Source organism: Fukomys damarensis, unplaced genomic scaffold (assembly GCF_012274545.1).
Source record: "Fukomys damarensis isolate Sample0158 unplaced genomic scaffold, DMR_v1.0_HiC HiC_scaffold_36, whole genome shotgun sequence".
Taxonomy (NCBI): domain Eukaryota; kingdom Metazoa; phylum Chordata; class Mammalia; order Rodentia; family Bathyergidae; genus Fukomys; species Fukomys damarensis.
In genome coordinates, this window is record NW_022900948.1 from 49,283,198 (window position 1) to 49,297,150 (window position 13,953).

At 54.8% G+C, this 13,953-nt stretch overlaps 1 long non-coding RNA gene across 1 annotated transcript in view; it reads right to left on the reverse strand.

Moving 5' to 3' along the window:
- Positions 1-2,794: 2,794 nt before the first annotated feature.
- Positions 2,795-13,953, reverse strand: part of LOC104851575 — a 13,568-nt gene continuing 2,409 nt past the window's right edge. The window contains exons 2-3 of the long non-coding RNA XR_777245.2: positions 9,456-9,867; positions 2,795-2,998 (exon numbers count right to left, since the gene is read on the reverse strand). This is a non-coding gene — a long non-coding RNA (uncharacterized LOC104851575). The remainder of the gene's footprint in view (positions 2,999-9,455; positions 9,868-13,953) is intronic.

Sequence of the window (13,953 nt, forward strand, 5' to 3'; positions counted from 1 at the left end):
AAAAAAAAAAAAAAAAAAAAAAATCCAGAAAGCTTCACAGAGCAAACCTTGAAGTTGAAGTTGTCACACCCTGAGCGCTCGGCCAGCAGTGACGTGTGTGCCCTGCACGCCCGGGAGGCGTCATTCAGAGCTGGGCTTCGTGGCTGGGCCCGGTCTGTGTCCGTCTTACCCTCACGCGAGGCAATGTGAATTTACAGTGCACCCACCATCGGGGACTTTGAGCCACCAGCAGAGGACCAAAGAAACTCTGAGGGTGCACTAGGTTATGTGCAGATCCCGCTTTCTGTATAAGGAACTCAGTCAGCTACAGACTTTGACATCGGCAAGGGCTCCCGGAACAAAGGCCCAGTGAGAGCCAGGGAAGAACCAGGAGGCAGGACTTGGGGTGGGGGAGTGGCTCTGTACAGACGGTGTGATGTGACACGGCATTGTAAGTGTACTCGGTGCCACAACTGCGCACTTAAAAATGGTCAAAGTGAGCCGGGTATGGTGGTGCACGCCTGGAATCCCAGAGCTCAGGAGGCTGAGGCAGGAGGATCACTGTGCGTTTGAGGGCAGCTGGGCTACATAGTGAGACCTTGTCTCAAAGAAAAAAAAAGTTAAAGTGGTACATGTTACACTATGTATATTTTACCATAAAAGCAAAGAAAAAAAGCAATAAAGCAAATAGTTACTTTGTAGTGATAAATGTATACCTACATGATGAATAAACAGCAAAAATAAAAACGGACAAGCCGGTAAATAAAGTAAAAGCATGAAAACCAAGTAAAAGAGTGGTCACAGAGGAGGAGTCCAAAGGGTGTGGCAGAGCTCAGCTTTCTAGTACTGACAAGTGTCCCCGCAAGGCAGAGGAAGCAGAGGCTTCTCAGGGGAAGGTGGACACAGCAAAGGAAATTCGTTAGCAGGAAAGGGCTTGCTTTTCCTCCGAGGAAGGGCTGTCACACAATACATGTGCGCTCTTGGTCACCGCAGGACAACGGAGAGCACAGTGAAAATGCAGTTGTGCAGCTGTTAAGATGCAGGAAAATAACAGCAGGTGAGGCAAGAAAGCTAAACCCGCCCACGGTCCTGAATCACATCGTTTAGATACAGTGAACTCAACCACACACTAACAGTTCTACTACAATGCCTAAAGGAACAGAAGTAGAATCTATAACTTTTAAACTAACAGAGACATTGTGTTTCAATGGAGGTAAAAAGCTGAATATAGGAAGGGGAGAAGGTAGCAAGTGGAACAAGTAGAAAGCACACAGTAAGGTGGTGAACAAAACCCAGATCGTGTCTGTGACCTCACAAATGCACATGGGCTACAAGCTGAGACATAAGACTGCCAGGTGATTGTGAGAGATCCAAGATGCGGGGCACAGGTGCCAGCCAGAGAGCGCAGGAGGACCGCTGTGCTGCCAGCTAACTGGACTACACGGCAAGGGGTGTCCTGGAGTCAGAGGGATTATACCAGACCTCACTCATAGGTGGACCTAAGAATTCGAACAAGTGTGTTTGTCTACACTGTGGTCATCCACTTTAGCGCGCCAAGCAAACACTGATGAAGCATTCGGAGAGCCTGCCCAGGCCACCGCTGCGCAGTCTTGGCCTCGTCGGAATCAAGCCTGAGGAGAACTGAGCAGGACTCAGGTGCTGTGCACACGCAGGCCAGCTGAGTGTGCTGTGCGTGTGTGCGCGTGGGAGCGGGAGGTCAGGGTCTCTGCGTGGCCATCTGCTGAAGGACCAGGCCTGGCTGATTCGCAGTTCTAACAAGCTTCTCAACCTGGCAGTGCAGTGGGGTCAGAAACCATTTTTTAAAAGATAACCACAGAGCCCAAAGTCTTGAAAATGAGAAACTGCCTCCTAAGGAAGCCCCAAGTCAAAAGTGTAACTGTAATGGGCATTCAAACTATGAGAACTAAAACATAGGGAAAGTACTCCTCATCAGCACGGGTGGAATGCGGTGAAAACAGTACTGCAAGAAAATTTATGACCTTCAATGTTTACATCATAAAATAAGAGAAGCTGAAATTAAAGACTGAAACATTCTGCTTGGAAACAACTCCAAGAAAGCAAAGGAAGGAAATTATAAAGATAAGAGTGGAAATTAATGAGACAGAAAACAAAAATGTAACGGAAAGTATCGACAGAGTCAAATTCTGGTCATTTTAAAACATGCTAAATTGGTACAACTCTGTGAGCGTAAAAAGAGACAAAGACCAGGCATGGTGGTGCACACCTGTGACCCCAGCACTCTGGGAGGCTGAGGCAGGAGGATCACAAGTTTGAGCCCAGCCTGGGCAACATAGAAACTTAGAAAGACCCTGTCTCAAAATAAAAAATAAAAGGAAAGGGGAAAGTAAGCTACAATATGGGCAAATTGGCCACAGACCCAACAGAGCAGGAGCTGAAAGATCAAGGACAACCTCACACCTGCACGTTTAAAAATGGACAAATTACCAAAAGCAACTCAGAAAGGGCAGCCAACTAAGTAGCCCTGTACCTATTAGTAAGAATCAGTACTAGGAAAGCTTTTCCAAAGAAAGCATCAGGCAGACTGAGGATGTGTCTGAGTGGCACAGTGCCTGCCTGGCAAGCACGAGGTCCTGAGTTCGATCTCCAGTATAGCCTGGTATGGTGGTGCTTGCCTGTCATCCCAGCCCTCCAAGAGGCTGAGGCAGGAAGGTCTTGTGTTTGAGCCCAGCCTGGCCAACCTAGCAACTTTGTGAGATGCTGCCTCAAAATAAAAAGTAAGCAAAGGGCTGGAGATATAGCTCAGTGCAAAGGCCCTGGATTCAAGCCCAGTACTGTAAAACAAACAAAGCAACAAGACCCCCTCCCCTCAAAAAACAAAAAAGAATCGAACCCCAGACAGCACATTGTATACAAGGGTACTTACTACACAGGGTCCGGTTGGGCTTAATATAGAGGTGTGAGGCTGGTTCCAAATTTCAAACCATTCATCATGTTCACCATCACAGATCACTGGAAACTTCCATGATCATCTCCGTAGCTGCAGAGGAAGCATCAGCTAGACTTCACTTCATAATGAATCACTGGGGAAAGATCTGCACTGGCCAGGGTCATGGGCAGGGCCCTCGGGTCCGCTGGCAGCAGCTGGCCTGGTCTCTCTGCTCGGCTGCGGGTTGGCACAGAAAGCTGCGGTATGCGGGGCACGTTCAGTCTCACCAATTCCCAGAGATGGGAGTCAGCGTCACACAGGAGCTCAGCCTGGTGGATGGACCCGACCCCAGCCACGTGCCTGACTTGCTGCTGTGATGGGCGGACGTGGGCAGGTCCTGAGCTCCCGCCTGCCCTCCTCCAGCACAGAGGGGGTGCTGTCCCTGTCCCTGTGAGCTCACCCCGACCTGGCTGCCTGCAGGTGTCCTGTGCCACGTCTGCATGTCACATCACGGCCTTGTGGTGCCCTGTGCCACTGGACACAGGGTCATTAGTGCCTGGCATCTTGTCACATGAGGGAACTGCTATGCCCCATGTGGCCCGGCTGTGTCCCCCAGGTCTCTGTGCTGGCGCAGGTGGCCACACTGATGTGGGGGAGTCTAGAGGCAGGGCCTGGCAGGAGGTGGTTGATCCCTGAGGTGCCACTCTCGCCAAGGTCCCATCAGTTCCTGAGAGAGAGCAGGTGGTCATCAGAGAGGTGCCCCGACTCCACACGGGGGCTTCTCCATGCACACGCTCCCACGGGGCCTGCCCACCACTGGCCATGCCAGACCCTCCTACACACCAGCTTGGGACATCTGTGTCTCTACCAGTGCCTGCCTCAGGCACCTCGTCATAGCAACAGAGCCACAGGGATGTGAGAACCCATTCCAGAACCCTGGAGTGATGGAGAGCTCCTCTGCAAGACTTTCCTCTGGTGCAGCCAAGGGGTCACCCGGAGGTGCCAAAGCGTAGGAGGCGTCAGGGACAGATTTGCCCTGAAGAACTGACTTACAAGGATCACTGGGGCTAGGAGGCAGGTCCAATACCTGCCGAGCAGGCGGACCATGGGCAGACTCTGCCTCACCCTTCGATGTTGCCCCAGGAAGCCGCCTAGACCCACTGCCTCCAGGACTAGGGCCTGTGCCCATGCCCTTAGCTTCCCTCCACTCACACTTTTGGTCACTTAACCTTAGTGTCTCTTGCCGAATGTGCAAGCTGAGGATTTCCCAAGTCATACAGGTGTGGGCCTTGTTGCTGAGAGCTCTTTCCTCAGTAAATATCTGGCCCTCGTGGCCACCGACAAGCGTGGGACATGGAGAAGCAGGCCGCACATCCACAGAGTCCAGCCCAGGGCAGAGGTTGGAAGAACAATGCCTACACCCAGGCCCTGCAGGGTGGTCCTTGCTTCCTCCAGTGGTCAACCACACCTCTCACAGAGCTCTTTCCTTCCTTTTTCTTGTGTATCTATTATCGACGAAAGGCACAGAAGGTGAAACCCAAGAGAGCCCCCTTTACCACTGGCCCTAACTCATTTCCAGGCTAGTGAGGAAACACATGGCCTGGAAGGAATCTGGGCCAGCGGAAGGGGGCAGCAGTTCCCCTCATTAAGAACTCTGTCAGCAGACAAGACCCCAGGAGCCCCGTCTGGACCTGGGAGCACAAAGGTGCCACCTGCGCTAATGCGCATCTGTGCAGAAGGCCCGTGTGCCCAGGGAGAGCAAGGCGGGTGCAGGCAGAGCCCCCACTCTGCAGAAGCGCACAGGCAGAGTGCTGAGGAGCACCCCTCCCCAGGCTTGCGTCACGGACATGTGTACCATCTGGCCACACCCCACACCTGGGACCTTCACATCGTCAGGTCGAAGCCGTCAGACCCTTGGCTCCCTGCTCTCGCTGACCCCGCTCCTTCTTCCTGACTGCCCGTTTCCACCATCCATCTGTCCTCTGCCGCCTGTCTGAGGCCATCTGGGTTTTTACAGGGACCAGGGGGAACATTCTTGGCTCTGCCCGCTGTTTCAGCTGAAGCCACTGCCACACATCCAGCTCCAGTGAAGGCAGCACCCGCCCAGGACTGGATCGGCGTCCTGTGCTGCGTGGCCCCTCAGGAGTCTTTGCCTGGACTCACATCCGGTTTTCATGGCAAATCCTGGCAGGGAGCAGGGCTGGGCTGGGACCGCGCAGGACCTGCTGGTGCCCCTCAGGGCTGAGCTGGCTCCCGGCTGGCAGACCGTGTCCCACCCAGCTCTGCTCAGGAACAACCCAAGGTGTCCCCGTCCTCACAGGCCTATGCTGCCGTGTACGCTGAGGTTCAGAGGAGGCTTTGATTATCACAGAGGCTGCTGTGGTGTCCCCAGAGGCCCACATAGGTGAGGCCCGGCCTTCAGGGTGGAACCTTTTAGGATGAGGCCCGGGAGGCCCTGGTATCAGTGGGAGCCCAGCTGGTTCTCATGAGGCCGCAGTGGCCCCCAAGTCCGGCCCGTCAGCTCCTCTCTGCTTGCTATCCCTAACCCTAACCCTGCAGCAGAAGGGCACCGTCAGCATCCGCACCAGAGCCAGAGCGCGGTAGGTCATGTGAACATGAACTTTTGGGGGGGTGGTTACTGCAAATAAAACTCAGGTCCTTGTGCTTGCGAGGCAGGCGACAGAGCCACTGAGCTAGGTCCCCAGCCCCTTGCACATGAACTTTGATGCTCCAAAATCATGGCCTAAATAAATCTGCTTTCCTCACAAGCAGCCTGTTTTGGGTGTTTCTTTGTAGCATCCAAAAGCTGATGAAGACTGAGTCCTTGTAAGACAGGCATGGGGCTCAGGCCAGAGGGCCGGGTACATGGGCACCTCCTGAGCAGTGGTGTCCAGGAGCCAGTGCTGTGGCCTGAGGCAGATCTGGATTAAGTCCCTGCTGTCTGAGGCTCCAGGACCTCAGTGCCAGCCCAGGCTCGGGCTGCAGTGCTGGCTTTGGCCTCTGCCAAACCCACTGTCCCCAGGACTCCATATCTGTCCTTGAAATTTCAGGTAAAAAGTGCCTGCCACTGACCAGCAGGCCACATCCATGTCCAGCAGCAAGGCTCTGCTCCAGCCCCTGCAGCATTGGAAGGCCTGTGCGGGGACCTTGGGGCTGGTGCCCTCCCCGCAGCCATGTACCTGCCTTGGCCCTGGTCCTTTGACAGAGGTCTTCAGCACCGGGAGCTCCCAGGGTAAGCACTGTGTGAGGAGCCTGGTCCCACAGTGTACCCTGCGTATACCACGGGGCGCACATCAGGTCGTATTGGGAGGTCACCATGGTGGTCTGGGAAGTCAGCTGTGCCCACTGTGCCCTGATGATAGTGGCCCCCCAGAATCCCCGGGAAGGGAGAGGGAGGTTTCACTCGCTTGCCTGGGTGCGGCTGAGGCCTCTGCCTGCCAGGTAGCTCTACAGATCGGGGTCTCTCAGGGCCACTGGCCTGCAAGCTCCTGGCCAGGCCCCCTGGTGGTGGGCAAGGGAAGAGGGGTGCGGGCTGCACCCCAGCATCTGCATAGAGGAGCTGTGCCTCGAGCAGCCACCAGTCCCAGGCAGAGAGCTGCTCAGCTTTGACGGGGGTGCTGCCCAGCACGTGCTGCACCAGGAGGCCCAGGGCCCTTGAGCCCCAGCCGTCACCACCAGGGCTGCCACCTGCCTCTGCCAAGACAGCACGCTTGCTGTCCCCAAGCTGTCAGCAGCCAGTGCAGGGCAGGGGGACGCAGAGACGATGGGCCTGTGGAGCCCTCTGGGTGAACCTGGGTGCACCACCCCAGGGCATGGCTGCTCCTGAGGGGACACTTAGGCTCAGCCCTTGCCCAGAACACTGGGCCCAGCTGCTGGTAATCTGGCCAGGAAGAAGGGCGAGGCATGTTTGGGATCTCAGAGGCCCCAGTTAGTTGCTGGGCCAGCACAGGGCAGGCAGCACCCAGGCTCCACACCCTCCATCCCATAACCTGCAGCCTGACTGGGGCAGGACAGACGAGGAGACGGACTGTGGAGCTCCCTGACCTGGCTGCCCGGCCCGGTCCTCCTCTGTGCTCGGGCCTCCCTCATGCAGCCCGGCGATGGAGGGGTCGCTAGCGGGAGGCCTGACCCCGGGGGTCCCAGGCTTTCATCACCTGCAGGAGTGATGCCTGGGGCTGGCCTACTGTGGTGAATGAGGCTCTCTGCTCCACATTCAGGCTGACCACGCAGACAGGCTGGGGATGGAGGGACAGGCATGGCAGGATGTGGCCCATGAGCACCCAGCCGACTGGGCCTGGGCTCTGTGCAGCTGCAGCAGAGGAAGGAGGCCTGGCTGCCCCTTTGCAGTGCCCGTCACAATGGCTCTGGGGCACTCTGGGGATAGGTGGAGGGCAAGGCTGGATGGTGAGGCCAGCAGGGCCAGATTTGGGCTGGGCCAGAGGCCTCTCCACCTGCTCCAGGGAGCATCGTGCCCACCTCCAGGAGTGTGGATCCTGCACCTGTCTCAGTCTGTGGAGCTGCTGTGGTGGAGCTACAGGGCATTCACCTGCTCTGGAGCCTGAGTCGGCTGAGCTCCAGCTGCTCCTGGGGCAGCAAGAGGCCCAGGGCACACTAGGTGGCTGTGGCAGGGGTGCTATGAGTGGCCACCATCTGCAAGGGCTGCTTCTGCAGCCAGGGGCTTTCCTCCACCACGCCCCTCGGGGGCAACCACAATGTTCTCAGAGCAGGGCCCTCCAGCCAGGCTCAGTGGCCAGCGCCGAGGGACCAGGCTGCCTGCTGTTTATCTCAGCCCGGGCCTCTTCTCTGTTCAAGGCCCTGGATTCGAGATTAGACTTGCTTCCCAGGACACTGAGCTAGCCTTGTTCCTGCTCCCTCTGCCCAGGGACCCTGCATCAGCTCCTCTGTCCCATCACCCCCACTTGGGGTGAAGGGGAGCTGGGCCATGACCAGGGAGGCCCGAGAAACCTTGTCCTCACAACTGAGCTGTCCCCATCCAGTACCCAGCTCAAGGGTAGTGACCCCAGCAAGTGTGGGACAAGCTAGGATGGGCACCAAGGCATCCCTGGGGCCTCACTCGGGCTCCTCGGGGCCATTAGGCCACAGGCTGGCCCATGAGTCCCCTAGGACTTGGGACTCCTTGCCCTCATGGCCTCTGCCCCCTGAGGCCTCAGTGTCCCAGTGGAGCCCTGCTGCCCCGAGAGCCATCTGCCCAGATGACTTCAGCGCCCAGCAGCCTGAGGTGTCTGCTTCCCCCGGGGCCGTGGGTTCTCACGTGGACCACAATATGTGGAAACTCCTCCGCATTCTTCAGGATGTCCGCTGCCCTTCCGGCCGGCTCGACCTTGGCACTCAGGGGGACTGGCCTTCCGGAACGCACCCCAGGCGTGTGCGTTCCTCTCCGGTGACTCACGCTGCCTCCCCACCGCCCAGCACCACCCTGGCCCAGTGCCATCGTCTACTGCCCAGCCATGTCCTGCACATGTAGCATGGCACCTGAGGACGGTTCTGTGGCCAGGCTGCAGCACAGCTTCCGTGTGCTTGCACATGCCACATCCTGCCCGCGTGCACAGGCTGTCCCTGAGCCCTAGGCCTCGGTGGTCCTGCCCACGAGAGGACCCTACTCCCATCATGCAGCTCCCTGGCACACGTCCACCCCCAGTGCCATGGAGGTCAGGCACCCACAGCTCCACAAGATTCAGCCTCCTGGCCTAAGCTGGCTTCCTGAGGGCCCAGGTGGCAGATGGGGCCATTGCTCACCTGCGCAGTTGGCCCGTTTTCCTCGAGATACGATTTTCTGCCAAGGAAACTGGCAGTGCCGTCACTAGCAGCCGGCGCTCCCTGCCAGGCCTGCATGGCCTCCTGCCTGGCAGCACGTGGACCGTGGTGGCCCAGCTGCCCACAAGGCTGGCAGAGCTCAGCATGTGCAGAGGAGTCTGACCCCCCCCAAGCTGCCCAGGCTGGGCCTGGCGCCCAGCAGTGTCCCCTGTGTGTGCGCTCTTCCACCAACCACTTGTGGACAAGACAACAGTGTCGGGGCTTCTGGTCAGATTCACACACCTTGCACTTGCAGGCCATCACGGAGACACCCCTCCCGCCATCCGGGGACACTGGCCCGGGGCCCTGTCGATTTTGTTCCCTCTCCCCCTTCACATCCCCGTGGCTGTGAGGGCTGCTGATTCCTCTTAGTGTGATCAGGATCCACCATGCCTCTCCCACGCCCACCTAGGATCCCGTCCTGCCTGTCCCAGAACAAATTCGTCAGAAGTGCCACCTGCTGGTCCCTGCCCCGTGTCTGTGACCAGCTCTGACATGCCACTGCAAACTGTAGCGTGGGGTCACACACTGTGAGCCTTGAGCCTGGCTCCTATCCTTGGCGTCCCCTTGTGTGGCTAGGCCTGAGGGCCACACCCTCTGGCCCCTCCTTGACCACGGTGTGTGGTGGCTCCAAGCTGCGTGAACGCAGTTGCTCTGTGGACAACGGTCCCGCTTCTCTTGAGCAAATGCCAGTAGTTACGGACATCATAGCTGGGTCTGGTGCGGGTTGTGAACGGTCTCCCCACACTCTTACCTGCCGTGGCACACGCAGTGCACCTTCCCGCTGCTCTGGTTCTGAGCCATCCCACCGTGCCGGTCTGGGACGGTGGCTGGCCGGGATGGGGATCTTTCTTCATGGTTCGTTTGCATCTCCCCGACGGGCTGATGCTGAGCAGTTGCTCAGGTGCTCTGCGGAGTGCGGCCTGGGTCCTGCCCACGTGCAGACTGGCTTGTCTTCTGGGTGTATTTGCTGGGGCATCTTATGCGAGTGTTTTAATGCTCAAGATGCAGAGTTGTAAGAGGTGGGCAGTAAGCAGTGCTTCTGGGTCTGGGAGCTGCCTTATGGCTCTCACAGATGTCCTTGGTGGCACAGAAGTTATTGATTTAAGTCACACTGGCCAATCTCTTCCCTTATTCCTAGTGATTTTCATATCCCAATGAGGAATCTGCAAGGATCAAGAGACACAACTGTTCATACAAGTTCACCTGACAGCCTGTGATCTTGCTAAATGTACTCGCTAATTCTAACAGTTTTCTGTAGGTTTTTCCTACGTACAAGCTCACATCTGGACAAATCTGTTGGACTTCTTGCCTGACTGGGATCCCGGTGCGCTGAGGAAGTGACACCAACAGCTGCCCTGTTCTTGTTCTCAAAGTCAGAGGAAAAGACTTCCAGTTTCACCATTAAGTACGCTGCCTCGCGAGGTCGATGGATCTGACAGAAGGGCGGTGTGTGTACGTGTGCGAATATTACGACCGTTGATACGTGTGGATAATTCTAGTAAAAGTATGATGCCCTCGAGTAGCGGGCCCAAACTCAGTCTCCCCCAGGAGCTCCTGAGAACTGGGCAGCGTCGCTTGAGACAGCGACGCAGGCCGGGAAAAGGCGCGGAAGCCCCGCAGCTGGGTGTGTGGTGTGCAGCACCCTCGGCGAGGGCCCCTGAGAATCCACTTGGACATGAGCAGCACAGGGCACAGGGAGCTGCCCAGCACCAAGGCAGGGACCACCGAGACTGAGGGAAGAGTTACCAAGCTTCACACGAGGTGCGAACACCGAGCTCCCAAAGCTCGAGCTTTAAATACATCCTCCTCTGCAGGTGCTGATTGCGGCACGGGGCCCTCGCGGCCGCAGACCCACCCGCAGCTGGTGTTGGATTGCGTGCCATCCTGCTCTCACCAGAGAGGCTGAAAGGAAGTGCAAGGCTCGCTGCTCCCGGGAAACCTGCACACAGGACACAGCTCAGAGTCCAGGGAAGGCTCCCTGCGGGTCAGAGCCATGGTGCCTGCCACCAGGGAGGAAGGGTGGAGCCACACACAGAGAAGACCGGGTCACAGACAGACCGAGGAGCTGCATAGATCATGAGGTCACCGCACAGGAAAGTCACAGCCCAGCGAGTGGGAGAAGGGACATCACAGGAGTCCAGCGCAGGACCATCAGGGAGTATCAGGAGCGACTTTAAACCAGGAAGTGTGTGAAAGTGTAGAATAAACAGATGAGCTCGGTGAAACACAAACCACTAATGCACACTCAACAAAAAAGAGGGGGCCGGCTTAGTGGCGCGCCACCTGCCTGGCAAGTGCAAGGTTCTGAGTTTGATCCCCCATACCCCCCAAAAAAGAGGGACACTGGATAGCCCTATATTCAAGAAATCGAATCTGTAATTAAAATAACACCAGTTCCACAAAATCTCTTTCAGAAAACTGAGAAGCAAGGAATATTTCTAAACTCATTTTATGAAGCATGCATTATTCTGATGCCCAGAACAAACAAACATTACAAGAAAAGAAAATGAGAAACCTGTCACACACGTGCAGAAATTGCTCTCCTCTGGTACCGGGATTGAACCCCGGGGTGCTCTACTACTAAGCTGTATCCCAGGACCTTTTCATTTTTATTTTTCAATTTTGAGAAATGGTATGGTTAAGTTTCGTAGTCTGGCCTCAAACTTGTGATCCTCCTGTGTACCACTATACCTGGAGAGATGCGGAAATTCTTAACAAAAATAGGCAAACTGAATCCAAAAAAGGCATCCAAAAGATACTAAATCTGACAAGTTTATCCTAGGAGTGAGGACCGGTTTACCATTAGAAATGTTAGGTGACATAATTCACCACAATAATGGAGGAGTTTCCATTCACCTCTACCCTGGCACCCAAGAGTGGGCATCTGACTCAGCTAACAGCCACATGGACACGCTGCTGTCATGTAGTCTGCAGCCCACACGGGGGCCTGCTCTCGGGGCTGAGCATCCTGTGGGTCTGGACAAGAGTTCCTATGGTGTGTCCACCATCCTGTCATCATACGCCTGAAAGGTACTCGGTCCCCGCCTGCCCCCTGGCCTGGTTAAGCTTCGCTGCCCACTTGACTGGCCTTGGGCACAACTTCTGGGTATACCGGGGTGGGGTGCGGGGCGTGGCCATGGGTGCCACATCTGTCCCTGGCCCTTCCTCTCTGGCACTGTTCCCTGCTCTGCTCCTGGCTGCCATGAGGTGAGCTGCTTTCCTCATCCACCACCTTCTGCCATGATGCCCCTGCTTGGAGCAGCTGACCGTAGACTGAATCCTCTGAAACCACGAGCCAAATTAAAACTCCTCCTTCAAGTCCTGGGTGCTGAGCATTTTGTACCAGCAATAGGAAAGCCGTTTAATATACCATTCCTCCAAGCGCAGCCCCTGGCAACCTCTGCTCCTTTTACTATCTCCACAATTTTGTCTTTTCCAGAAGGTCACATAGTTGGAATCACACAGCATGCAGCCTTTTTGGACTGGCTTCCTTCACTTAGCAATATGTATTTGTTTCTTCTGTTTCTCAAGCCTTAGTAACTTATTTCCTTCACCTCACTTTCTTTTGAGATGGGGTCTTGTCATGTTGCCCTGGCGTCCCTGAACTTCTGGGTTCAAGCCACGCTCCTGCCTCAGCATCGCAGGTGCTGGGACTACAGACATGCATTTCATGCCTGGCTAAACCTCCCTTCTTTTCAGCGCCGAATAATATTCCTTGTCTTGATGGACACAGTATTTATCCACTCACCTCCTGAAGGACGTCTTGGTTGACCTCAGGTTTTGAGTAAACTGTGTGAATAAAGCTGTCGTAGACATCTGAGTGCAAGCGTCTGTGTGGACACAAGGTTCCAGCTCTGCTGGGTACATAAACGCCGAGTGCCGCTGCTGGGTCCTGTGGTGAGAGTGTGTGCAGGTTCTGAGGAGCGCGGCAGGCCACGTGCCATTCCCACCGCGGGGCTGAGAGCTCCTCATCACCTCCTCCTGGCGCCTGCGCTGCGGTCCTGTGCACTGGGGCCTTTCTGACATGCAAGTGGCAGCTTCTCACTGTTCTAACTTGCCTTTCTCTCATCTTATTTTCTTTGGTGAAGTGATGCCCAGTCTTTTGCCCCACTTTAAATTGGGTTATTCCATTTTCTACACTTGATCTTAGCCAAAAGGCCGAGAAACGATTTCCATTTTCTTATTGTTGTGTTTCAGGAGATCTTTGTTATTCTGAGTAACAGTCTTTTCTCAGATTTGTCTTCTGCAAACATTTTCTGGCAGCCTCACCCTGTCTTCTCATTTCCGACGAACTCTTTCGTACCCTGGTTGGCTGATTGCTAGCATTTCGGTTAGCATTTCAGCATCTGTGTCCATGAGGTATATCGGACTTTAATTTTCCCTTCTCCTAAGGTTCAGGATTGGTAATTGGCTCTAAAATAGCTCAATAAAGCACTCTTCCTTCGGCATCTGTTTTGGCAAATGGTGTCTTTCAAGAGTTGGGTCTATGATGTCTAAGTAGTCAAGTGCACATGCCGAGTTGCCCCCTGCACATGTCAGTGTCTGTAGTTCTGTGGCAATGGCACCTCCCCAGTCTGACATCGGTGATTTGGGCTTTGTGTCTTTCTTGGCAACCCCAGACAATTTCTGCCTGAATCTGTTATTTCCTTAGTAGTTGCAAAATGACGGTTTTCAATTTTACCGCCTTCTTTTCATTTATTACCTGGGGACAAACTGTTAGGAACTTTCCATTTCCCTTGGGCATCATATGAATTCATGGTTTTAAGAACACCAGGTCCCATGCTCTGGGGCCTTGTCATGCTCAGTGTATTCTCCACAGAGCCCGTGCTCCTTTCAGTCCAGAACGGTCTTTAAAACTCACAGTGTGGGAAAGAGTTTTTGCCCTCTGTTCCTCAAGCAAAGGATAAATATCTAGAATATATAAAGAACTAAAAAAGAAAAAAATCAGACATCCCCAAATTTGAAGACCCAATCCAAAAATAGGAATCTGAAACAAATAGACATTTCTCAGATGAAGAAGTAGAAACAGCAAATAAATACATGAAAGAATGTTCAACATCACTGGTCATTTGAGAGGCACAAATTAAAACAATACTGAGATTCACCTTGCTCCAGAAAGAATGGCTGCTATCAAAAAATTGAACAGGACCCAGGATTTGGCTCAGTGGCACTGCACCTGCCTGGCAAGCCCAAGGTCCTAAGTTCTATCTTCAGTACCAAAAAAAAAAGAAAAGAAAAAGAAAGAAAAG